Here is a 27,813-nt window from a genome sequence, read left to right as displayed (position 1 = left end):
ACCTTCAGATACCACACACAAAAGCAGCTGAACACAAGATACTGCCTCTGCTCTCAAGAAGTTGGTTTTGATATTACTTTGAAAGCAATTTGCAAAATTCCTAGCTTTGCTCATGTTGAAATAATTGGGGGGGCATTTCGGTGCAATAAATGCATACTGTTAAGAAGCTAAAATAATGCAGTGAATCTCAAAATTTCTCTTAAGGTATTTTTTAAAAGGAAGATGGGAAAAAGCTTTTAAAGAAATCCTTCAGTTAAACTCCCTCAGGCTTTTAATAACAAATAGCTTTGATGAACTCTTACTGTGAAACAGGTAGGGTTATTTAAAGTGAGATTTTAACATTCTGACTTCTTTTGGAAGATGATGTTTATTTTGAAAATACATTTCACTATACTCAAAAAGAGAGCATTAAAAAAAAATCTAATTACAGTCCCATATACAATAGGCTGCTTTAAATCATCACTAAACTGTGGCCCTAGGTGACAAACTGGTGCACAACACAGAAACATCTCAGAGTGACACAATCTTCCAAGCATGATCAGCACAGGTTGCTCACAGCTTTCATACAGATGGATCTTGAAAACCACCAGGGATGGAGACAGCACAACCTCTCTGTGCAACCTATTCCAGCGATTAACTACCCTCAGGATACAGAAGGAAAAAAATGAATCCATACTTAGAAAACCAAATGGTGCTGCCACGCATTTTCTCCAAGGACTCTAGAGATGCAAGCTGAGACAGAGATGGTCTCTCAGCCTCTAGAAGGGAAAAGCACCTGGTCAACATTACCTTTTAAACTTATTTTTGGAATGACAGCATTTGTTGCCATGGATCTGACTCATCAAGATTCCAAGTTTCATGACTAAGGAGTGAATTACTTATGTGTATGTATGACTCAACTTCAATTAGCTGCTCCTAAGAACTTTCAGCTATAATATTTTTCATTATTATTCACTGAAGTCTCAGGTTTTGTTCCACACAGAAGGAAACAAGACTTCCTTGTATAGAAATAAATACAATCTATGCTTTAAGTGTGAATTACTGTGATTTGCTACCAAGTGTACCTACCATGAATATGCCCAACTGCATTCTCTGGTTAAATAAGGCAATTTAAATCTTACTTTCTTTTCTATTTTGTCCAAAGAACTTGCTCTATAAGAGTTCTCAGTTTCTTCAAGGTTGGAAACTGTTTACATAGAAAAAAGTGACATAACTTCTTTAGCAACATTGTGAAATCATGTAACAAAAGCTGTTAAGAATCACAGCTACTGACACTGTAAAGTCCATGAATTAATAAGAAAAGTAAACACAGGAAAAAAGAATGGTTTGGTTTACACATTCAAGTGATACCAAAAAACTCCAGCCCCTGGGTGAAGGGAAGAAATGCATCAAACCATGATTAATCACTGCTACTCAATGCTGTGAAGTCTTCTAATTGCAATCAGTAGACATGACTGTATTTTATTAACAGAAGTTAGGCCTTAGATTTTTAAAGGTAGAGTCTCAAATTGATGGCTTGGGCCTAGCTCTTCTTTAGTCTATAAAATAGGCAGAATAGCACCCTCCTCCACAGGGCTTTAAAATAATCCCTTGGTCTCCATCGAGAAAACAACTATAGCAACAAACACTACAGAAAAGTCCATAAAAGGAAATTGAAACACTGTTTCTTGGGGAATTCAGCCACTATGTTATAGTTGGCAGAGCCATGCACCAAATGATTTTTGGAAAGAAGTTGACAGCAACCTATTCGGTGAACCGTGAGCACTAAAGGAAGGAATCTAGGAAATGCATGCTGTTACAGACTCTGCAAGCTTATTTCCTACCAGGCACACTCCTCTGAGACTCAGAGCAATGTTTATTCCTAGATTTGCTAGTTTGGGTAACTGAATAATTTGCCACCTAGACATTTTTCAGTTAGCAAATAACATAAAATGACATTAAATAACAAAAAGCTATCAGTTCATAGTCATCATTCATAACCCTGAGTAACATAACCCTCTGCACTTCTCAATTAAGGAAATCCTGAGTTTTAGGGTGCTTGTTCCACAACAACCTCCTTGGTATTGGATTATATTTGCCCATGCCTATGTCTGTTAAATGCTGAATGTGAAACCACTGAAAGTAGCACACATTCACTGCCCCAAATACACAAGCCATGAACACACATTCAAGCCATAGTTTCAACACACATCAGAAGATCACTGAAGAGATTAAACTTCTATGATAATTACCACATGTAAAAAAATCCCCCACAACTCTGGAGAGGAGACAGGCTCTAAAATTAAACTCTTCAGGCACATTAACACTGTGAGATGCAATCTTACAGCAGATACATTTCACGATGCATAATAAAAGGAGTAAAACCAGCCATTTTGGTCATCATGGATTATTTTATTAAATAAATGAAACTTGAAATTACTGATCAAACAACTGGAAAAACACACAGCACAGAAGTATACCTAAAACATGGGGCAATGACCCAACATTCTCAAGAAGACTCTTAGCCTGCACAATTTGTTTCACCCCTGTAAAATAAAACCGCGCTCTCGCACTCTAAAGCAGACTGGCAGAGCCCTGGAGTGAGCAGTTCTTATCTCCTGTCCTCCCTCCCCATAATTAGTGGCCAGACATGCTGGTTAGACATGCTGCTGTTACACATGCTGCATTTTTGTACATTCATGACCTGACCATCCCTAAGAGCTCCCACATGCTGTCAGCAGAGCCTCCCTCTGCATTTTTCCAATTAACCAGGAGATACCTGAAGTAGCAACATTGACTTTGGGGATTTTTTTTTTTTTCTCAGCTTTACAAGCCAATGCATGTAGATGTATTATTTTAATTGTGCAATTTTTGTTCTAACCAGGGAAGCTATTAATTGCCTTCAGAGGCTTTGCAGAGGTTTTTATTTAAAGTTAGACACTGACCACAGAAATTATTAACACTACAAAATACATGCTTTAAATGGCATAGATATACCAGCTAAGAGGCAAAGTTGATGAAGTGATGTGGGGAGCTTTAAAATATTTGCATCCATTTAAAACAATTCTTAATATTTTCAGACTATACTTTTTTTTTTTTAATCTGGAAGTAAGAGGGAAAAATCCACATTAATGTTTTCTTCACTGCAAGGAAAAACGTGCATAAAATTTGGTTTTGAGTAAATGTTACTGCCAGAAAACCAGCAGAAGAACTCAGGATTATTTGTCAATTAAAATAATATTTTAAAATAATCTTTGATTTTTCAAATCAGAGGTTTCCTACTGTTTACGATCAAGTGATTAAATTAAAACATGCAGGAAGGACTTTAATTTAATTACAGGTCTTCGCCCTTTCAGAATGTTTACTTTTGTAACACCTGTGATATCATGAACTAATTTATATGTCCTGTCAGTCTCCCAAAACGAAATTAACCATATCATCTTGCCATCCCTCCTAAATAAATAAAATTGATATAAATATGCTTTTGCGTTTGTTTCAAAAGAAGCACAAAGGCAGCAAAATACCATGTCTTCAACTTGCAAATTACATTTTGTAAGCATTTAGTTAGCAAGAAATCTTTAACTGTCCAGATACTTTTAAAAATAAATAATTGACCCTTTAACCGACCCTTTAATTCCCTAATCTAGTGGAATGAGATGGCTTGCTATGTACACTCATAATGAAAACTTGTTTTTGTAAAATGTCAGGGGGAATGTCTAAAACATATATTTCATATTTAGTTTCAGAAGAATTTTACAACAGTGCAAAAACAAGGAGAGTGCAGAGCAGGATATTGATGGATTCTGCAGGAGAGGAGCCATGAAACAGCATTTCCAGCTGCACTGACAAAACAATTTCAGACAGCAGTGACAAACACACAACTGCTCTAAAATGACCTATAATTAATAAGCAAAATAGAACATTAAAATGAGCACTGCCTCAGACATCAAAACTTACTTATGTGACCACCCAGCATGACCACTGCTCTACTTCAAAACAGAAACCTCACAAAAGAACATAAATAAAAAGCAATACAATAACCATTCTAGAAATGGATATGTGTTGTGGACAGCAGGCTGTATGAGCTCAGAGCCATAAGTCCAAACATGATTAACACACTCTCTTACATTCAAACAAACATTACAAATCATCACATTCAGCCAAAAATACTTTTGTATCGGCTGTGACACAGTAGAGTACATTTTGGTAGGAAAAAGCAACTATGGCAGTTGTTTGCAAAGTCATTCCACATTCTGTTTACAAGCTATTTACCTGAAAAGGCATGCCTTAGTTCACTTGTATTTTTTCCAGCTATGGAGCTGGGCAGCATAACTGCACAGATAACCACAGTACCTGCACAGCACTGCCCAACCTCCATTTCCACGCACACAATTCTCTCATCAGCGTGTACTTTAGCACTTCCTGTGGGCTGACGGAAACCTTGTAGCTCAAGCTGATGCCTCTCCTCCCCCCTCCACACTGCAGCACTCAAAATAACCCAGGGTTTTCAGTCAATATATGGTTCTGTATAGCTGCAAAGCTGAATATTTGGTGTACTATAACCTTTAGGTAAGATCATGGGTGGTCCATTTTAAAGGGAAGTATTTTTAATCATACAACTGGCTTCAGTGGAAGAGAGTGTTTTTAAATATTTCAGTGAAACACGTAGGCACAACTTTGCAGATGCGTCACTTAGGAAACAGATGTGTTGTTTCAGTGTTTCATAGTCAAAAGCTGTACTTTTCCATCTCAGGAAATACAGAGCTGTAGTATTAATTAATGAAATACTGACATGCATTGAATAGACTTATATCTAAACCCCTAAATGAAGGGGAAACAGGGCAGTCTTCCTGAATCTGAAGGTTGCACTGAGGAGATAAGTTTCTTTACTTGAGGAAAGAACCAATTCAGATCCCTCACCTGAACCAAATTCAGCCTGGTCTTTAACACAGACTTGTTTCCAAAGCCTAAATCACCGTTAGAAACTAAATCTGTGCATTAACAGCATGCCAGAATACCCCATTTTCTGCTTATCTTAGAGAGATACAGATGACTATGATTGGCAAAACTAGGAAGGCTGATTGGGGCAGGGGAACCTGCATGGGTGAACCCGTGAAAATCTGTGAATTCTTCAAGTACTAGTGAATTTTTCTGTCACTTCTTGGAGATATAAATAAAAGGAAATGGGGAAGTGATGGCTTCCTTACCATGGATAAAGAAAAAACACAAAGAATAACAGACCTTCCTATGGAGTGTTTCAGAAAGACATTGCTGAAGGTGAAAGAGAAGACCCCCAGTCAGTAAAATAACAGACCACAATGTGCTCATGTTATACTTGATATAAACAGTACAGAGACATCACATTTCCACACAAAACTCCTCGGAGCTGAATGGATTGTTCTCTAGTAAGCAAACCCAGCAATTTTCTAAGCTAGATCCTCAACATAAGTAGCCTATAACACCAGAAATTAATTGCAAGTATAGCTTTTGCTCAAGGAACAGCCAAAGCTGGCAAAGAACTGTACTCCAGGACTAGCACCCTAAAGCAGAAATTAAATGACCACTTCCATAACTGTTGGCTCACATCAAAGCTGGGAAAAGGCTTTAAACAGTAGTTTCCATAATTACCAATTTTTTCTGCAGGGATTATCCCCTCACTGCCACAGTCATGCTGACAAAAAGCAGGTCAAATCATCATGCAACATTCTTTGACTCTCAAAATACATTAAAGGGTAGTTCAGCATTTGGGAAAAACGCTATCAATGTAAAAATTGCTAAAGAAGATGGCCTTACAACTTAAAAGCAACATTTTCAGCTGTGACAGTCATCAGATTATACATCATTTCATCAATTTCATTTTTGGAACTGATACAAAATGTACAGACCTCTTCAGAATACAACTTGTAAATGCAGAAAGAAAACAACCACAGGCACATTTAACTTCAGCTATCCTTCTTTACAGTAAGTTAAATAAGTAATTATTCATTTAGGAACAATAAAAGATCTGTTCAAGTGTTTAAAATCAATGCTATACTGTAACAACACAAAAGACCATGTGACTGTATTCCACATTTAAGATTAAATAAAATTAATCCAGATTTTAAAGCAAACTGAATGCAGCTTCAAAAGAACTACTAGGAGAATTTAAATTGCTTGGTGTGGATGCCATGGGACAGAGAGAGAGAAATGGCAAGCGTTCCTCACAGCGGCTTGTGAGGCGTTTTAGGAAAGATGTGATAACTTGTTGACTACAAACGATTTGCAGGTGGTGTTTTTGTACTTTATTTTTCTGTTCCTCTCAAGGACAGTGCGTGAGCAAGATGTTTCTGTTAGTCAGAACTGATAGAACAGAACCGATCACACCACTCTATAAAAACTGCACGGTTCTCTGAATAAAACCGTGATGATCCTGCCTCTCACCTGCTCCTGCCCCGACCTCAGTGCAAGAGCTGGGCTGTGCTCAAGTTGGAGAGAATACTCAATACTTAGTTTCATTAACATGGTCACTGACAAAAGAAACTCTTGAATTCTATTTAAACAGATTTTCAGCTCAGTGAATCTGAGGTAAACTTTAGGCAGGTCTTCTCATGTTTCTAGGCAATTAAATTTTCTGGTCCTGAAATGGTAATTACTGTAACAAGGTCAGAAGACCTTTACTTACAACTTAGTAATCTATAAAACATGAGCTGCTGACTTAGTAGAATTAAACATTCCCTAAAACATGTAATTTTTTTTTTTTTTTTTTTTTGGTAATAAATATAATGAACTGGCTCCTTACCATGTGCTAAACTCATTGGTCTAAGCTACCTGGAAGTATCATACTTAAATATTAGGATCAGGGATCATATTTAATGGCCTTCCCCGTACATGCAATTTGACAAGCAAAGAGAGAAAGAGGGGGTTGTTTGTTTTGGTTTGTTTGGGGTTTTTTAGAAACCCATACAGTACACTTTCCACCTACCTTAACCATAATGCAACTGAAAAATCAAGAGTTTTCAGTGTGCAAAACAAGGAGCTGCTTTAGAGGCACATGAGATCCAGGTTAAGCAAGGGACAAGGTGAGAGTTTTTCTTTTCACTAATCTTATTAAGGGTTTAGAAAAGAAAGCACAGCAGAGCAGCCAGGCTTCCCCATGATTTTCAGCAATCTGAATACAAGTTATGTGACTTTACACAGCTCTCATACACACAAATCAATCAAATGTAGAATCCCTAAACATAAGAATGTGAAATGAATGCTTAAATTTGGTCAACTAACCTCACAAAAAGTAGTCTTTTCTACCATGCTGCCACTTTTCAGGAAAAGGAAAGCTTTTAATGTCATTTTAAATTAATGCTTGACCAAAGTACAAGTAGGTCAGCCATCGACTCTGCAACCTAAATTGGACTGAAGTTCAAGGAAAGTGGGACAAGAGGCCCCACGAGCTGACAGTTCTTGCTCACACCATCACCACTGTGTTTTTGCAGTTAATAAAGCTGTGCCATCACTGACTGGAGCACTGGAACAGCAGCATGTAACCTGCATATGGGAAACAATCAGAAGACAGAAAAAAGAAAGGTAGGTAACTCCAACCAAGTTCAATTTAGTGCTCTCTCAAGGGCAGACCCTGCTGTTGAAAATTCAAGCACACAAGACTAATATCAAATAAGACTAAAGTTGATCACAGTATTGAAACAAAGTCTTAGTAAAAGCAGGAATTGCACAACTGCCTTTTTTGTCATGTATGCTGCTAACTTCAGCATTTTAAATGGTTACACAAGGATTCTCAATCAATTGCTACTAAAGGTACAATAACACACCTTCTTTTCTTTTAGAATTGAACTCATACGTCAGTAACACCCACACTCACAGCTGAGAAAGCAGGCACAAATAGCTTCAGAATAAAGTGATCAAATTTCTTAAGCTATTTCATTTACTGCAAATCATTCTACACATGATCACAAAACTGCTTAATATTAGACTTCAGAAAGTCTGGAGTCATTACATTCAAATGCAACATCATCTTTTAAGTGAAAATAGAATTCAGTTGGTATTTTTGCAGGATGCATAATATCATGAAGCAATCTCAATAGACCAAAGTCAGTATCATGTAATAAAATCATTCTGAATTACAATATCCAACTTGTACATGCTCAAAAGGAAGAGCTTAAGCTGGATTTCTAATATGTACTACGTGCATAAACCATATATGCAATGGTCTATATGCACACAAATATATAAACCCATACATAAACTAGAGCTTTAGCCTAGAACTGTTTAACACATTGAGATTTTCAGCCATCTTATAAAAGGCACTACCAGGGTCCATCTCCAAGGGATTTCAGTAACTATCACTAGCAAGTGATCTCGTGCTGCTGAGTTCAGCTTGAATGTCTCACTCGATTCCATCCCACATCTGCCTCCCAAGGTTTGTACTTGAGCTGACAGCTGGGATATCCCCAGGGCCTGTCCAAGCCAGGGTGGAGTGACAATGCACACAGACAGAACTGCACCATGACACTGTGGGCAGGGCTCTGTGTCCCTGCTCACAATAATATCTCAGCCAGTGCTCCATTAAATAGGTTGTGGTTACTGAATGAGTCACCTGTCCACATATGACTGCCACTATAAAGCCATATCTCCACGTGGCTTGTCAGTTAAGAGGCTGAGCAGCAAAGGAATCAAAAAAAGGATTAAATGATTCAACAGCTGAAACAGCTGCAAGATGAAAGCTTCAATTATAGAAAAATACCTTTCAAGTTGAACTGAAAATAAGATTCCTATTTCCCCAAGAATAAGAAAACCAAGTGATGTGTTTATTCAATGAATAATAAATTCCACATTGAACTATCTTTATCTTATGGTAGAATAAAATAGATATATAAGACTTGGAAATACTGCAGGGAAAAGCATTAGACAATTAAGAGAACATGACTGAAATTGCATATAGAAAGATATTATTTAAAATATTTTACAAACAACACACATGATGCTTTTCATAATCGCACCCTTTAGCATCACAATTCAAGTCAAGAGCATTTCAGCTGAGAACACCTGTGAAACTCAAGTACAGACACTTCTCACTTCTGGTTCTGAAGGCTTAAAGCCTTTATATATAAACATGGTGAGAAAAAGTAGGCCCACCTCCAGGAAATCTCCTAAACCCACAAAGCTAATGCCCCCTCTAGTAATAAACAGTACCCATGGTAACTCCTTGGTCACTTCAAGCTTTCTGGAGAAGGTGAGAAGTTTCTCAAACCCACCAAGAGAATCCCTCCAGTAACTCCAGCCATGAGCTCATTAACACTTGTTCCTAATAAAGGCAGCACAACAGCTGAAGAGTCAGGGTCACAAGGAACCTTCACACAATCATGGCTCAGACCACAGCTGTTTTGTCCCTACTCCTAAAGCTTAAGGGTAGAGAGCACATGAAAGAACAACTGCAAAAAATATTTTTAAAATATACTTTGGAGTATCTACTAAGGATATCGCAGAACAGGCAAAGTCATGTTTAAGACAGTTGGGTAATTTAAAAAGAGAAGACTAAAGGCACAAAAGAGAGATGGGGAATATAGCTGTAGGGGTTTTCTTGTCATTAAGTATTATTAACCTGTGGTACAGTATCTGAAGGATATATACAAAATCTGAAGGATACACAGACAAATACTTCTATAGAGGTTTCTTTTTTTCCTTTTGTGTTTAACTTGAAATTCATTTTATACTGAAAAAAATCTGTGCAACTGTCCATATCTGAAGGATAAAAAAGCTGCTTCACCAAGGCAAAATATCTAGTTGATGCATCAGTCACCCAAAATTATAAAAACAGATAATACACTTTAAAACCAGTTATATTTTACTTCTAAAAAATAGCATTGGTAAAGAATGTGCTATGTAGAATATTCAAGAGCTTAATAATATTGATTCATTAGACAACATGCATTTATTCTCTATCCTGTGATTTATGAAACTGAAAATGAAATGTCCAACTCCTGGCACCTTCCAACAAATTTCCTACCTCATAAGAGCTACAAAGAATTTGAATATTCAGCATATTTCATGGGAAAACACCTTCATATCCACTTTATATTTATCACACTATCTTAAAAAGCCTATAGCCATAATTCCATCTGAAAATGCCAATTTAAAACCAAGGAAGGTTGAAGTTTATTGATCCTGTCATGGACCGGTGACACTTTAGCATTGGAAATTCTGCTCATTTGAGTCTGACAATTGATGATCTAGTTAACTGTGACAGAGGACAGTCTAGCAGACTTTGTTTTCATCAGGAAAAAAATCCATTACTTCTTAGGCCCACAGAAGATAAATATTAGATCTGTTTGCATTTTTAATGCCAGATTTTAATTGGGACTTCAACACAATAACTGATGAAAGTGGGAAAAGATGAGGATTATGGTGAGGGTCACAGGATACTGCAAACTAGTCCTGGGAGCAGATGAGGCTGGATTACTCAGTATCTCTTCAAAGAGCGTTTGAAAGCCACACTTCTCTACAGTAATCAGATCCCACAAGAAATATTTCAGCAGAGTATTTGTCAAGTTATAATGATCACAGAACTGTGCAGCAGCCTGACCTCTCTAGTCCAGTCTTTCATGGGAAAGGGAGCCTTGCTGAGACCACCCAGCACCCTGTCCAGTCACAGCTTCAAAGTCTTCAGTGGTGGGGACTCTACAATCAATTATCTACCAGTTCACAAGACATTACTCCTGAAAGACAAAACCTAGAGTGTCATTCTCATGGCCAGTTACATTTCATTTGCTTTTTTACCTTCTGCACACGCACAACTTTAGTCCATTTTTCTTTTTTCTTATGCTGAAGTACAAGGCTACACAGATGAATCCTGCAGCCAAAGCCATTCACTAACCCTTTAACCATGAATTCTAATATGTGAAGAAAAATTTTATGGTACTGGTACAAGACAAAAAGTTCACACTATACTTAATTCATATAATGACATAGGTCTTTCACTGTGGCCTATTTTGCATGACAAACTGCAGATACTCAGGTAATTAGGCTAGAAAAAACACTCATTTGGTACACACATACTCAACAATTAGTCTTTGTCCTGGCCATGGTACATCCTGGTATAACTATCTGCTCTTTATCATATGAACATTTTTTTATTGTAACATCCCCTGGCATGAATAAAGCTTTAAATCCAAACTATTTCAGACTTGCATTTCTACCACTGACACCTAAAACTCCTTTCAAAGGAAGGCAGCTGTTCTTTCAGAAATATTTGTGTCCCTATTCTTATTGATACACAAATTGAAGAATTTTAATGACACCAAACCAGTCTAGCCAACATTTTGTTAGAACTAACATCCACCTGCAGTTCAGCTGTAAGAACTTTTTCTAAAAGAAGATACAGTAGTTGCCACACAAATCTTGTGTTGGTCTTCACTCTGAGGCTCTCAGTAATGATGCCTGGTACCAAGTGGAACAATTTAGAACTGCAGCATGACTGTTATGCAATATCAGAAGAGTCCTACAGTTTTTTCAAAGTTCTCCCTGGATGCTTGTGGGAGAGTATGTGAACTATATCCCTACAACATTCACCAAATAAAGACATTTCTAAAGATAGCCTTTTCAACCTAAAAATAGTGCAGCAATAAAGAAGGCCATTTGAACAGGTTTAGTGCTGCCTCACAGCTGTGACTAAGTCCTAGCAAAATTAGCTTTAAAATTACTTTTACTAACTCACTCATGGTTCCAACTAACAATTAAAATGCATCACCACTGCCCATCTTCTGGTGTCTGAAAAGGTGAAAGTCAAAGGAAGACAGCACCAGCATAGACAGGTTGAAAAAAGTTCCTCCTGATGTCACTGATACAAAGTAATCATGAGACAATTACACAGGAAGGGTCCTTTTAGCTATGAGAAAAACTTCAGGCTCAAGGGATCCAATATATCCATGTACAAAGCCAGCACTTTTGCCTATAAGATAAAGGCACTGAAAGCTTATCCAAATTTTGAAAACCTCTAAATTCATATTTTACATTCCTCTAGTTAAGGCATTTCAGCAGTAATATTCCAGGATATATTCAATGATTTCAAGATTTGGAGCCAAGTTACTTCCATAAGGCTTACTCAGCCCAACACAGATAACAAGTAATTCTGTATCATGTTCTGAATTCCAGAGAAAACCAGAAGGAATCAAATAAGAAATTCTTAAATGAATTTTCAAATACCTAAGTTCTTGCTTGAATATTTAAGTATCAGCAGCCTAGCTTTAGATAAAACTCCACTGCATTTTCATTTTATATATTTGACATATATATGCCAAATCCCTACTTGTACTTGTCTTTCACCTGAGATGATTTTCCTACCCTCCCCTTAGGACAGAAAACCAACTGGGAAACAAGATATAAATGTCTTTTCAAGCTTATGTGGTTGGACTTCCAGGAGCTCTTTCAGTACTCACAGCTACATAAATTCAAATGTCAAAGCCTAGGTGCAATGTGCTATTCTTTGCACATTCCAATAATTCTCTTGAGCCGCTTCAGCTGCATAACTGGAAAAAGTAGCTCAAATTTAATTCGTTCTGGGAAGCAATGTGGAGATTCCTGGAGGATTGCAACAACAGCTGACAAAGCAATTTAACAAGAGCTATAAGTTCTACATTGCTTATTTCTCTCCATTTGCAGGGTTGAACACTGCACAAGTTAATTGGTATTGCATTACAAAGAGCGTTTCATAAGATTTTCATAAATGGTTTTTTTTTTCCTGAAATGAGATTACATAACTTTGTTCTCTAACTATTCACTGCAATAAAAAAAATTGAAGGATTAATGTGATACATTTTTCCTTGGCAAATTCAAAACATATTTTGAGAAGGATGTTTATAAAATCTCCAGCTTTAAAGAGCCAATTTGTACAACAGATTTTGATGGTATTTTTCCTACCTAATAAATTGCATCCCAGTGACTATAGATAAATTAGACGTTTACACAACCCTGAAAATTACAAAAAACCCAAACATACTATAAACTTCAAAACTGAAATACTAAAATGATTCATAACTCATATCAAATCATATCAAAAGATAAAGATATTATACTGGGATAGCAATATTCACTCAGGAAACATAGTATTTTATCTGTACGTATGAAATAATCAATATGTGAAATAAATAATGCAAATGCAAATAAAAAAACTCAAACCAAATAAAATACCTTTAGATGTACTTGAAAACTTCCAAACCTGTTCATTTCTTTCTTGATGTGCAATAAGACACCTTTGCAGTGATATAAAAGCTTCTAAAATTATTACTGTAAAACTAGTAATTTTGTTCAGCAACACATTAATTACATGCTAAATTTAGTACTACTTTTCCTTAAATTACACAAAGTGTTTCTGCAATGCCTAACAACAAGTAGAAACAAAGGTGCTTCCTATCCAGCCTCTTTTGCAAGAAAGGGGAGGAGGGATAAAGGGGAGATCTCCAATCAGAGTTTTAGTTTCTGTACAGGGCCAGTAAAAAAACCCCAGCAAAGTGGTTCTCTCTAGAAACAGAAACCACATCATATTTTATCAGACTAATCAAAGTATAAAACATAGAAACTACAGGTTATCTTGCACAGCCCTAAATAAATTCAGAATCACTGTATGATCCTTGTTTCATCTATTTGTGTTTATCAGTTATGGATCTGTTTGGGACTGACCTGACAAGGATTAACATTGCCCAGCACAGATTTTACTCATGGCACCACACACCACAGGATTTACATTCTACCAAAAGCTATGGAATGGCCTATTCTAAACCAAGAGCTAAAAATGGAGTCATCATTTGATCCAGACTAAACCCACATGTTGCTCTCTGATCCAGGGATGCAACAAGCCAAAGCAGAAGCAGCTGTGTATATACTACTTTGGACAAAGAATTTCTTAGCCAAATTCAAACCAATTTTATGATCAAATCTCACTTCAAATAAATTTTAAGGTTCACATACAGAGCACTTAAAACCATATGGATTGTCCTTTATTTCTTCAAATTTTTGTGTACGAACATAACCAATAAATTTGGTCCTAGCTCAATGAAGAGACAACACATTCAGGATATCCCAGGCACCTTTACCAGTGCAGACAACAATTAAACAAAGAAAACCACAGAATGTTCTGCCATACTGTTCTAAGATGTTCTCTGCCAGCCAATCTAAGCACCTGCTGAAAGAAAAATAAATCTGGTGGTGTAGTAGTGCACTCAGAATAGCCAAGAAAGCAGATTGGACAGTACCACAGAACAAAAGTAACCTAACTAAATCTACTACTCAAATTCCAATAATTCTAAAAAAAGCCAAAACCAAACCCAACCAATCAACCCAAAAAAGACCTCCAAACCAACAAGACCCAAACAAAATCCACCAAATTGACAAAAAACCCTCATAAAGCACAAAAAACAAACATCCAAAAACACAAACCCAAAGAGGTTTTAATAGGGTATAGAAGCAGCAGTTTTTCAGTCTAGGAAATGACAGCAATGGCATGGGGTTTTTGTACACCCAGATTTTACCCTAGGAGAATGAAAAAAAAAAAAAAGGAAAGAAGATATTAACATTATAAAAACACACTTGATTCTTTCCACAAAATTACATCAATTTTGGAAATTAAATACTGAATTGAAATTCAAAGCTATTTCTTCAACACTTGGCTTAACAATAATGTGCCAATAGATTAATCTAAATCATCTCCAAGGAGTTTCAAAACAATTATTAAGCATTCAGGTTTTTTTCTGTAAATACTGTATTTCATTACATAAGAATAAGCTATCAGCATTAAACTTTAGAAACATCTACATTATTTACAAGTGAATATTCTAAAGGTAAAAAGGCAAGGACTTTTGGCTCCTTTCCACTTGGAACTTAAGTTTAAAAAGTATTTCAATTGTCTTCTTCGACTCCAAAATATTTTAAGCAAAAAAATCCAGAAAACACTCACAAGTTTACTTTTAAATTGATTAATATAATATAATTTTATACTTATTTTCTATTCAGCCATGCATTTAAAATTGGTAAAAATCAAGAAACAAGGTCAAGCATATCTGCAATTCTCTTAACTGCAGGCAGTGTAAGGGTACAGTGTGAGTGCTGAGAGTCACATCTTTCTGGGTTGTATTTCAGCAGTTCAGCTAGCACAGCTTCAGATGCCAGGGCAAACAGCAATGTTGCATTTATATCCATTCCATTCCCTTCCTTTATTACACCTGACCACCTCCGGCATGCATCTGATTATAAAAGCATCTGTTTACATGCAACATTCACTTTACAGGTCAACTTCACAGAAATCATTCACTGCACTCCATAGCTCAACACATAGCTCTTCACTTTGTTCTGGCACAAATTCATTCCACTGACAATGACTGATATTGTTTGTGCCACATCCCCAGTCATCCCTCCTGACCCATCCCTATGCCATCGATTCTGTTTGGGAAGTCAGGTGCTAAGCTTTATCCAGCTGAAAATGACTCTGCAAAAATAAAAAGTTTCTTGCTGGACCAAAGAACCAACCCCAGACACAGCACAGCCAGATAAACACCACCACCACGGGGCACACAGCAAGAACAAATAGCTGAGTAACAGTGAAAAACTGATTTCCTGTTTTAGTCACAACACAGACTATCACTGGTTTTGAAGTTACTTATCACTGCAAGTAGAAGCAGCAACAAATTTTGGAGCCAGTCTACAAGCTACAAGACATTACAGTAACACAAAGAATAGGCAAGTACACAGACCACACACAAGATACCCTTCAGAAAAGGCTGGCATCCTGAAAGAAAGGCAAAAAGATTTTTTCATTGTTTATGTGTAAGCAGCAGGCATACAAGAGATTATTGCCTTTGGGAACATAAACCAAGCCCATTTAGTAACACAGACTTCACTGTACATGTCACACAGCTGAAGAGCTTGTATGTGGTTATGTAGGAAGAGAGGACTGGTCAAGAAAGGAGTGATGACACTTCTGCAATAATATTTGTTATTCATTTTAAATGTTAGCAACTTTAAAGAACATTTAACACTCCACAGAGTCTCTGCACCACACCAGCACTAAGTGGTATCCACCAGAGGCCACTAATGCACACTACACGACACAACACACACACAGCTCCTTCTGCAATGAGCTGCTGTGGGAAGGAGAATGGCACATTCTCGTGGGACCCTCTGGTCCCACCCACGTATGTTGCATGTTTCACCTTCCCAACTGCTAAATTTGTATGGGATTTACAGGTGACAGTGTCCCAACTCCAACAGCACATTGCATTCCCCATGAAGGAGCTCCAGGCATCCATACCCCCAAGAGAGAATGGATGACAACTAAAGTCATCCTGTCCTGAGAAGATCAGCTTTGGCAGCCTGATAAAACAATATTACTTCAGCATTATTTTAATATTACTATATAATATGAGAATAACAGATAATTACACAAGACTTTTTTAATAGCTGTCCCCAAATCCACATTAGAAGAAGAAAACCACATTACCTGCAAAAACACCTCTATGTGAAGTGGAAAAGAGGGGAAGTTCACAGTAACAAATATAACAAAAGCTAGAAATGACAGAAGATAGCAGAATGAACACATAAATAGTTGCATTGGTAGACTGCAAATATTTTTAAAGCTTCTTTATTATCCTTACTGTAACCACCTTCACAACAATGCTATCACTCACTTTAATGTAGTAACAAGGCAGAAGATGAATGCTGACAAATAATCATATCTGAGTGGTATAATTATTAGCCTTCAAATTAGAAATTAAAAGGACTTAGGAGCCCAAGCTAGGTTTTGTTCAAGAATTTTAAAATACAATTTGGGATGCTCTAGCAGGCCCAGAACAAAAAAACACCCTGGCAATGCCCAGGCACTCCCTCGTTCATGCTCCTGAAGGGAGCCTTTGCCCCCATCCCTGGAAAATTACCTGATGTGGTACAGAATAACCTCCAGGTCCTGGCCATGCCCCTCCTGCCTACTGCATAAATTAACTTGTCCTGGCCAGAACCAGGATAAATCAATTAAAACAGAACAAGCGAGATTCCATCTGAGCATACCAAGTTGATAATTATTATTGCATAGTAAAAAGAAAGATACTATACAACCAAACCCTTAGCATCACTTTCTTTTTTATGAGGACACCATCCTGAGTGATGGTTTAGTTATTCTGATCAAGATGCAGAATAATACAAGCTCAGTCTGATGTTACATTTGTTTTAAGCCCTGAAAAGACAGAGTCAAGAAATACTACAAAGCTGGACGTGTTAATCAAGCTACTGCTAAGCTATTTACCATTATTATTGGTGACCTGTGAACAGATCAGGAAACGTGACTGATCTACTGTCCAGACAGATTTTAAAAAAGCCTGAGGAAATATAAAATAAGAACAAAATCAGTGCTGATAAACCTTTCTAGACTGTTTGCTGAAATGAGCACAACCTAAAGATCCTAATTTGCAATTCACATTGGGCTATACCAAGACAAAATTTAATTTCCCTATCTCATAAATATGAACTAATATTTTAAGTATCAAGTTTGAGGAATTCTGAAATGGAGCAGAACACTCAGCTGAACGTGCTCAATGAATTTTAGGATATAAATAAAGTGCTGTTAGGTAGGCAGCCAGAAGTATTTATTATCTGACTATACATCAGAGAGATTACCCTGTTAGGGGCAGTAGGACTAATTAGCTAAGTGGGCAACTAACAGGGTTGTGGTAGACTCTACACCCATTTTACCTAAAGGGGAAATTTTCTCTGTGGATGTATCAAATTCCAACAGGGATCCATTCACACAAGTCCTAGGGACGGTGTTTTTCAGAAAAGATCAGATGATTCAAATGGTTCTTTCCTGGACTGAGTTTATTAATCATTCCTTTGCATTTCTTCTGCATACTATTAGCAACTGGATAATCAACCTAATTATATCTTTTAAGAGAAGCAGCAATTAAAATCTGTTTAATCAAATAATAATAGCTTAAAATGTCTAGAGAATGCTAATGCATGATCCACATACCAAAACTGCCTATTCATTAAAGTCATCTCCAACACATGCTCCTGAGGATACAGCCAAATTTGCAGCCCATGGAGGACCCCACAGAGGAGCCATGAAAGCCCAAGGGGGACTGTGACCCCCCATGGGTATCCCAGCCTGGAACAGGCTCCTGGCAGGACCTGTGACCCTTGGGGAACCCACACTGGAGCAGGCTGCTCCTGAAGGACTGACTCCCTGGAAAGGACCCACTCCACAGCAGTTTGTGAAGAACTGCAGCTTGACAGAACTCATGTTGGAGAAGTCTGTGGAGAGCTGTCTCCTGTGGGAGGAGAGAAAGAGTGTGAGGAGCAAAGAGTAGCTGAGATAAATGTGTGAAGAACTGACTGCAACCCCCATTCCTTGTCACCCTGTGCCAATCAGGCAGGAAAATCAGGAGTGAAGCTGAGCCTGTGAAAAGGGGAGGGTTGGTTGAAGGTGTTTTAAGATTTGGGTTTATTCCTCACTACCCTACTCTGATTTGACTTAAAATGTTATTTTCCCTGAATCAAGTATGTTTTGCCCATGATCATAACTGGAGCATGATCTCTCTCTGTCCTTATCTCAACTTGTGAGCCTTTTGTTATATTTTCTCTACCCTACCCAGTTAAAGAGAGTGACAGAGTTGTTTGGTGGGCAGCTGGCATCCAACTGTGGGCATCTCACCATAGGCCATCAATGACACAGGAACAGAATAAAACTTTTTTTTCACTTAACTTCCCATTTAGAACTCTGTTTGCTTAAGACAGCATGGAAATGTGCTTTGGGAAGTGGCACTACGAATCAAAAGTTATTTGGTTGATCATTCTTTATCCCTATGTGCTGGCTGTTACTACTTTCAGTTGCACCAGCTTTTGAAAACAACAAAAACCTCAACTCTCAGAGCCCTAACATAATAATCAGTGAGAAAGCAATACTCCCAGGTATGGGTGTAACAGTTTCTAAGAATTTAATTGCACAAAAGAGGGAAAGCTAACCACTCAATTTATTTCCATCTGTATCTGAATGACACTAGACTGACAGCATTCTTTATGTGAAGCTCTCTAACACACAAAAACTAATGAACAGTTGTGTAAAGGAAATGGTTACCCAGTTTCTCCTACATAAAACAGGATGAACAGTGTTCACATTTTGGAATGGAACCGTAACCTCACTCAACACAGCAAGAACTTAGAAGTGATTTCCTTCAAATGAGTTCCCTTTAGACCTTAAAGCAAGCTGTCCAGCAGTGCCTAGAAATTAAGCACAATTATATGTTGACCAGATATCAGATTACTTTGAGTACTTAGATTATTTCAGGTAATTGAAAAATGAGTTTTGAAGCTTTTATCTTTAGCTGTTAAGGGATGAAGAGAACCTGAACACTTTGGAAAAATGTTTTTGAGAATATTATTCAAGAACTGTGGAAGTAAGCATGCCTACAAGTTGATGTTGCATACATGTGGTTCCATTAAACACAGAGTTCATTTAACAGATCTGCACCTGTTTACTATCCATTTATCATTTCTCCCAAAAAGAAAGCAGCATTGTTGCACTCAGCAGGGAGGTAGGTATCTGTCAAATTGTCAAGAAAGCCTTAATTAATGGAGAGGATGAGAGGTTCAAGTCCAACCAAAATCACGTCCCATTTGTCCTTTGACTCACTGCAGATTATTTATCGAAATCTGTACTTCACATTACCCCTTTTAAAAGGACATATTAAGCATATTCACCCTGCACCTTTTATTTAACCTATCAAGTTAGAAATTAGCTCATTATATTCTTTGTCATATTACTTTGAAGTTAATCAAGTATGGCTGCTCTTCTGCTATCGAGAATAAAAAAAATATTTAAAAAAACCTCTTATTTCAATAAGAGGCTATTGAAATAAGCCTCTTATTGAAATAAGAGGTTTTTTTAAATATTTGCTATTAAATATTTTTTGAATATTTAAATATTTGCTATTTTTTAAAATATTTGCTGGCAATTGCTATGCCAGGTAAGTTCTGTGCAAGCTCATTTTGTAACCCAAAACCCTGGCTGTGAGGTGCCAGGCACAAAAACTCTGCTAGGCCTTCTGGAGCCCAGTCAACATACACATTTTGTTGCTACAATCACCAGGTGGCAATAGACCTACCTGGTATGTGGGAGAGATTAACGTACAATCACACATGGAAGTCAGACTTATGAGCTCTGTTTGTGTTACTCATGCACAAAGACACAGTAAAATACCACAGAAAGAATATCACACTTCTGCAACAAGGACTTCAGGATGAACAGTACAGTAACAGCAAGGGCAGCCAGTTTTATTAGTAGCAAATGACTTATTACTTTATATCAAAAGCTAAGAGCTTGCAAGTACAGCAGGATTCCATGATGCATTAATCACAATAGACATAAGAAGATATTTAGAACAAACTTTCATATCCACAGTGTCACTTAAAGTCTGAGTGGTGCCCATTTTCAGGGCATGTACTATGTTACATTTACAAGTTTATGTCAAAAGATGACATAAAATCCATCCTTTTTGGTTTCAGTAAAACTCTGTCAAAGTAATGTTTAATAATACCATAGAGATTTCTCATTCACACCATTTCTGCTGTTCATACTGTAGTCTGTCATTCACTGCTCTAGGGTATGTGATAAAAGGCAAAGAATGTTGTTTACAATTTTTGGTCTTTGGATGCCTTGGAATTAGTTCTTTAAAGCAGAGTCCTACACAAGCAGAAAGGATTAACAATAAGCACTGGCCCAAAGCCAAACAGTTTGAGATACAGGTTTCCAATACTATCAAAATGTTTACAATACCTTGTGTAAGCCGCAACAGTTTTAAAATATTTGCATAATCTAAAAACTTGAGCCAAACCACCTAACTTAAAGTCTGAGAGACGTTTTCTTTTTGCCTCGGAGCTCATTACTGTGCAGTGTTACAACAGCCATGTTAGTTCTACCCCTATTTACTAATTAGGGCTGGGAACCTCCTCAAATATTGACACATCCTGTCCACCAAGATCCACAGGACTCTAAGCAAGTGCACCAGGGGCTGAAGCAGAATCCCTCACACTCCAAGGAGCACTCACCAAGGCAGATTCTAGACCAACACCATTAGAGAAATTTGGATTATTCCCCTCTCCTAAGCATGGCACCTTAAAGGATAACACAAAGGAACAACAATTCAAGTCTTGTGACATATTGGATTGTGGAGACTGTGAACCAACCACAGGGCACAGCAGCTCCAGGTTATTCTCAACCCCAGTGAGCCAAGCAGCCACGTTACATTCACATTAAACACAGCATTCTATTCAATCACACAACACTTAGCTCAGTTTACCTCAGCACAGTTACATCACTCTTGTAGTTCCTACTTCTTCCTTTTCATCTCCTGGGAATAATTCATCGTTACATTAAGTAAAAAATCAATAACTGGGTTTAGCTGAAAAGAACAGTGTCACCTCCTGAAGTTCTGGGGATTATGACAGAGTTTGAATTAAATCCCATGTTACAAAGAAGTTGTTGGTCTCACAGACTAGTCTTAAATTCAAGCATTAGACATTTCATTCCAGGCCTCAGGCAACAAGAAAGTCATTAAATCATAGTATTCTTTTAAAAAGCAGAGATTCTAAGATCTAAAAAGGCACTCATGTATTAGTTTATATGGATGTTTAAAAAATATATTAAAAAAAAACAAAAACAAATCAAACCAAACACCATCTTCAGTCTGCATCTAGTCTTCTCCTGGCTCAATGCATGAGAAGATGCAGTTTTTCCAGGAGCTGCTACAGTAAGAAAACCAGACACCAAATAAGAAACAAAGCTACCTTTTAGCTACTTTGCATTACAACACAGATTTGTACAAGCAGAGACAACTTTTGACTGGCAGCACTGCTAAGCATTTCATCCAGTTCCTGCAATGAACACAGAATTTTCTTAGCCTTCATTTACAGGCTACCCATTCAACACACAGTCACATCCAGGCTCATTTTAACCACCATCAGAAGCACAGAACTGACATGTGGATATCTTTAAGCACATAGCTCATTCAGCTCTAGAGCAGGAAAAGGTGTCCATGTGCTCCACAGACAGACCACGAGAACAAAACTTCTCATTCCTGACACTAAATCATCCAAACATGTCACCTGCTAAAAATAACAGGTTCACTGATTTCAGACCAACATTCAAGTGGCTTGTCACAAGAAAAGAAAGTAGACATTTACCCACCAGAAAGATGTATCATCCAGGTATTTTCTGAAGGCACTGTTTAAAAACATTCATAGACTACGATGATCTAGACCACAATCAAAAAGCCATTTTATTATGATGGTATTTCAAAGGCAGAAAAAAAGGGAAAAATTGATCCAGATTTGTAAACTACTTCCCAAAGGGAGCATGGAGCACTTGAGCACAGAACAGTCACAGCAAGGTGGCACCTGCACACCTCTTCTGCTCACCACACTGAAGCTGCGGTGAACAGAGATCAGGGATCTCTAAAAGGATGCTGCACTGTGCTCAGCAGACATGCTCCTTATGCTAATATGTGCTCCTGTTTAAGCTGATTCAGCCATAATTGGCAGAATATAACTACTATCTTTGAAGGCAAATTGCAAGTTTGACAAAATATAATTTCAGGCAGGTACAGGTATAAAACAGAGGGCACATGAGCATTCAGTGTTAATAACCATAATAGTAAAGAATGCAATTAACAAGTTTTGACCAACTGAAACACAGCTGGCAAACTCTTTTAGTTTGAGAATGATCCTTTTATTGCACTAAAAGCAGAATGAAAACTCAGTTGCTTACATAATGCAGCCTTCACTATGGCTCTTATCATAATGCACTACTACCGTTTTAACTTTTAAAAGGGAAAGGTTTTTGGCTTTAAAGAAGAGCTGAACAGATGCTGGCATTAAATCCCAATTAGCAGAAGGGAATCCCTCACTCATTCCCCAACAGCAAGAGAGAGCAGTCTCGTGATAGCCTTTTAAGCAGGAGCTTGTGGAGCACAACAGAAACAAAAGTGCCTTGCACATCCATGGCTTGTTTTTTTTTCCCCAGTCTGCGTCAAATGATCAAACTTACACAAACAGGTACAGTACACTTAAGGAGTGGTGAACTAGCTTTAAATTATCCTAGCTAATCTACTATTTTAATCAAGTAATTCAAGCGTTTAAAACTGCAAGACTGCATTTGGTTTTCAAAATGTTCAGTTTACAAAGGATAGCGTATGGCACTTGCGTCTTTCTGGCTTCCTTCAGTGCTCAGGCAAAAGGATGACTAAATCTATCAGCTTCTGAGTCACTGCAAGCAGAGACAGCCGAGAGGGACAGATACAGCGAGCCAGGCAGACACTGTACCCATCCTGTCCTTCCCTAACCAGGTAGCCTCAGTGCACATAAAGAGATGTCTGTCTGTCTCTCACACACACATTTCGCTCTGGGACATGAGCAGATTCTTTCCATAAGCCAAAAAAGGCAAAGTCAAGACAGAAGGCGGCAACGGCAAGACCAAGAAGCTTGAATGAGCTGGGTCATTACCAGTACTCAGGAGGGACTGAGCTGCCTAAAACCTCACTCTCCCCGTAAAACATCTCCTCCCACCAAACCAGCATCGCTACCTGCCACCATCCGGGGCGCCGGGATTTCAAAGCCTCGAGTCAAAACCCAGCTGCTCAAGTTTAGGACTCCATCCTCGCCTTCCTTTCCTCCCCAAACCAAAGCCGCCACCGAGTGGGTCACTAAACTTCCCCGAGCAGGGAGCTCTCTCTCCCCTCCTACAGGAACCGAGCCAGTGTCGTCATCCCTCGCAAGCCCCGGCCCTGCCCTTCCCCGCCTGGCGCCGTGCAAGGAGAGCTTCACCTTCCCCGCGCCCGCCGCAGCGCCGTGGGGTGGGCGACCCGCACCCAGCGGGCTCCCCGGGGGTCGTTCCCCGGCCCGGCCCGCTCGGCCCGACCCCAGCACGGGCAGCGCCGCCGGCGCGGCCGCGGCACCGGCGGCTCCCCCCGCCCGGACCCACCGCCCGCCATTGCCCAACGGCTCCGACGGGGATCCCAACCCGGCCGCCAGCTCGAGCCTCTCCCGAAGGCGGGGCCCCGGGGCGCGGAGCGGTCCTCACCTGCAGCGCCGGGACCTGCCCGTCGCCCGTGCTCGGCGGGGGTGGGGGTGACGAGACGGCGAGAGCGCGGTGGAACCGACCCGACCCCGGCGCTCCGCTCGGCGCCACCGCCCCCGCCCGCCCCCTGGCGCCCGCCCAGCCGCCTTCCCATTGGCCGAGAGCGCGGGCAAGCTCCCGCTCCGTCGCCGTCTATTGGCTCCCCGCGACTGCCAATCAACGCCGCTTCCCCGTCGGGGGCGGTGAGGGCCGGTGCGCGCGCCCGCGGCCAGCGCGCGCTCCCCGGTGACCGTCGGGGACAGCCAGAGCCACGCGCGCGGCCCCGCCCCCCGGCCCTCACCCCGAGGGGCTCCGACCGCCCCGGACCCCGCCCGGCCCTCACCCCGGGGGGCTCTGACCGCCCCCGGCCCGGGCTCCCCCTGGGGGGCTCCGACCGCCCCGGACCCCGCCCGGCTCATCCCGAGGGGCTCCGACCACCCCGGACCCCGCCCGGGCTCACCCCGAGGGGCTCCGACCGCCCCGGACCCCGCCCGGGCTCACCTCGGGGGGCTCCGACCAGCCTGGATCCCGCCGGGCTCACCCCGGGGGCAGCGACTGCCCGGCCCGGCCGGCCGCAGCGTCAGCCAGGTGTCCGAGTGTAGGAAACCGTGACAGGAGCGCTGCGAAACGTGGCAGGGCGCGGCGGGAATAACACTGCGTCCGTGTCCCGTTTCCACTGCGGGGCACCGTGAATAAGCAGATGTTGTTTCCCGGAGCGAAATGCGAGCGAGTTGACAGATCCCGGGAAGTGTCCGGGACTTTTCGGCGCCCGGCAGCGCTGCCGGCGCTGGTTCCGCTCCGCACAGCGCGGGGCGCTCCGCCGGCACTGCGGCACCGGGAGCGCCCGCTCGGGGCCGGGCCGGGCTCGCAGCTGCCCCGGGCACGGCTCAAGGACAGGGGCCGCCTCTGCCATGGCACTGCTGGCTTGGGTACACCGCTCTCCGCGGAGCTACGCTGTTCTCTACCAGTATCAGAACTGGTACTCAGGCCTTCGCCTATCTTTCGGATTTGTTTTAGACAGAGAACTACGTCAAGTTCCAAGCAGCAGCCACCACGGTGACCTTCCTTCGTCCCTTCAGCCTTTGCCTTCGCCGCTAGTTTCTGCATTTCCCTCCCATCTGCCCTTCTCATCAGTGCTGTGCCTCCAGCGCTGTCCCCGGGGACAGCCCGGTTCGAGGACAGCAAGGGCTCTGGATCACTGGATAGGGCTGCAAAACAGTACTTTCCTCTTGGCCGTGTTTCTTATGCAAGTCTGCATATAATCAGATCGACGCCAAGTCTTCCTGTACTCTTTCACTCAGTCTGTGACTCATTAACTTTAGTTCACTTAGATTAGTTGAGTAGGATTGTAAAACCATAACACCGGGATAAAATTTATCTTCTGAATGTCCTTGACAAATGGATTTGAATTGATTGCTATTAACATTACTGTAAAATTTGGCCAGGTTGGTAAGCTTCCTAAGATTTAACATGATTTCTCCCTTCCCTAGTCCTCCTTTCCTCATTCTCCTGTGTTGAAAGTTAAAAGTTCACATTTGAGAGGAGGAGTCTTGTAATTTATTGTTTCTTACACTTCTGACCAGAGCTGCACTTTAATTTTCTAGTCTCTCTCATTAATGTGAGATCAAGCTTTCTTTACAGCACACTACAGGGGACATACACAATCATAAATACAGCTCTTTCTGTAAGGAATTAAGCTTCTGTTTTGCCTAGAGGATTGTCAAAGCTGGAAATTCTCCATGCCAGAACACTTAGACTTTCTTCAACCTAACATCAAAACAGTCATTCATCTCTTTGTTTGCTTGAATAATGCTCAAACTTGTTCAAAGATGGAAGAAACAGACCAGGAATTCAGCGTAAATCATAGGACAGAGCTCATACTGCCATGAAAGGGAAATCCAGTTTGGCAGAGGACAGAACCTGCAGCCTGGGGTGGGCTGGCACAGAAAATCCCCAACTATTCCACACAGAGTTCACTGAGTGCTACCACCCTGTGCCCCAAAACCACTCCATTGTGCACAAACCCTGGGCTGACTGCATCTATGCTACTCCCTGTGAAAACCAGGGCCCACGTTCTTATCTTGGGCCAGTTTGGGCACAATTACTGTAAAAGGAGTAAGAAATGTATCTGCAAGTCCCGAGTCTGGTGACACAAACTATCAGAGAGTCTATTAACAATGAAGAAAATATTCTTCAAATCAGCTATTCCCATGTATTGAGTTAGGTAGGCTGATATACTGCTTACCCATTATATATATATAACATATAATTATATATATTACATTGTAATATGTACATGGAAATTGTATACAATGTATTACTCCATTTACATATATTTTACTGTATTTCCATATATACACTTATTATACTTTTTATATAGATAATATATAATATATATAGAATATAGAATGTACACACACACATATAGGTGCAATAAATTTAGCCCTTGTGTCATAGTGGAAAGGCAGTATGTTATTTGGGAGTCACCTTCATATGGAATTTCAACTGGTTCTGGCTTCCAAGGGAATGGAGATTGATCAGAAATGAGGAATTTATACAACATTTTTGTACAAACAACTGGACTCAGATTTGTTTTTCAGTGTTTCACTTAAACATCTGTATGATTCAACTCCCATCTTTATAACTGCTATAAAATATATTTATAAATGCTATTAAATAATAATTTTGGAGATAAAAAAATCAAGACTATTAGCTGGAAAAAAGAAAGCTTACCAAAAGGCAATTTTTATGAACATCTTAATTTAATATTTGGAAGTTTCTCAAGGCGCCACTTTAGGGAATAGTATTTTTGAGCCTGCTGAATATTCTTTTCTGCTTGCAAGATGTTTTCTATCCTTTTGACACTTAAATGAAAATGCCTAGACACCTTTGGAAGCAGTAAGACAATAATGTTGCCAGAGTTTTGAAAATGCATTTTTAACTGCCAAGTTTTTACCCCATTCCAAGTGTATTATTTGAAACAATTTGGAAGCAACATTACTAGAGTCACCTTAATGTACTTTTGGAATCAACACTATTGCTCTTCCTGTGAAGAAAGCAGAATTTGTCTGCACTGGGGTTAATACACATACAGGTATAGTAATTTCACTGCATTAGTCATAGTAACACAGTTTAATGTCTGTATAAATATATACAGGGCTTGAGGCTACATGCACTGAATAAATACATATATGCACTTGAAAAACTGCTTGGGGAAATACACCTCAAAGGTTAATAAAGTGCAATTTCTTTCAATTTATCTAATGTAAATTGGCTTTATGTATAATGAAAGATTAAGTTTTTCTCAGTGAATTAAAAGAGATTAGTGGCCTAATTATATCTATCATCAGTGATGCAAGATCCCAGCAAGATGACACTATTATGATGGCATGAATAATTTACTTATGTAAAGAATCACACTCCACCATATTAATAATTTTGATTTTGGTACTTTGATTTTTTTTTCCTAAGTATTAAAAAGCAGTTGTTCTCTGTACATTTTCAGTTATCATGAAAATGTGACATCCAGTGAAAGATTAAGGTAATCTTTTTCCTTAGAAGAACAGCTGACAGTCTCTCCAGCTCCACTGGTGAGCATTTGATTCAGACTGTTAGGAATGGGACAGGAAGTTTGTGGAGGGAAAAAAAATCCTCTCATTTTAGATAAGTATCCCACGGTTATTTTTACTTTTAACACAATC

At 39.6% G+C, this 27,813-nt stretch overlaps 1 protein-coding gene across 6 annotated transcripts in view; it reads right to left on the bottom strand.

Annotated features, from left to right (window-relative positions):
* PACSIN2 (protein kinase C and casein kinase substrate in neurons 2) overlaps positions 1–24,725 on the bottom strand; it is a 55,936-nt gene extending 31,211 nt beyond the window's left edge. For 3 of the 6 annotated variants that reach the window (XM_059471674.1, XM_059471679.1, XM_059471680.1), the window contains exon 1: positions 24,077–24,199. The gene's annotated coding sequence lies outside the window, so the exon portion shown is untranslated. Of the gene's footprint in view, positions 1–4,251; positions 4,367–13,152; positions 13,171–24,076; positions 24,200–24,613 lie in introns of those variants that run through there. The other 3 variants (XM_059471675.1, XM_059471678.1, XM_059471677.1) reach the window with 3 other exon arrangements.
* Between the last annotated feature and the right edge of the window lie 3,088 nt (positions 24,726–27,813).

Source organism: Ammospiza nelsoni, chromosome 5, assembly GCF_027579445.1.
Source record: "Ammospiza nelsoni isolate bAmmNel1 chromosome 5, bAmmNel1.pri, whole genome shotgun sequence".
Classification (NCBI taxonomy): domain Eukaryota; kingdom Metazoa; phylum Chordata; class Aves; order Passeriformes; family Passerellidae; genus Ammospiza; species Ammospiza nelsoni.
Note: the sequence above shows the minus strand (reverse complement) of the source record. Positions and strands in the feature narration are given on the sequence as shown.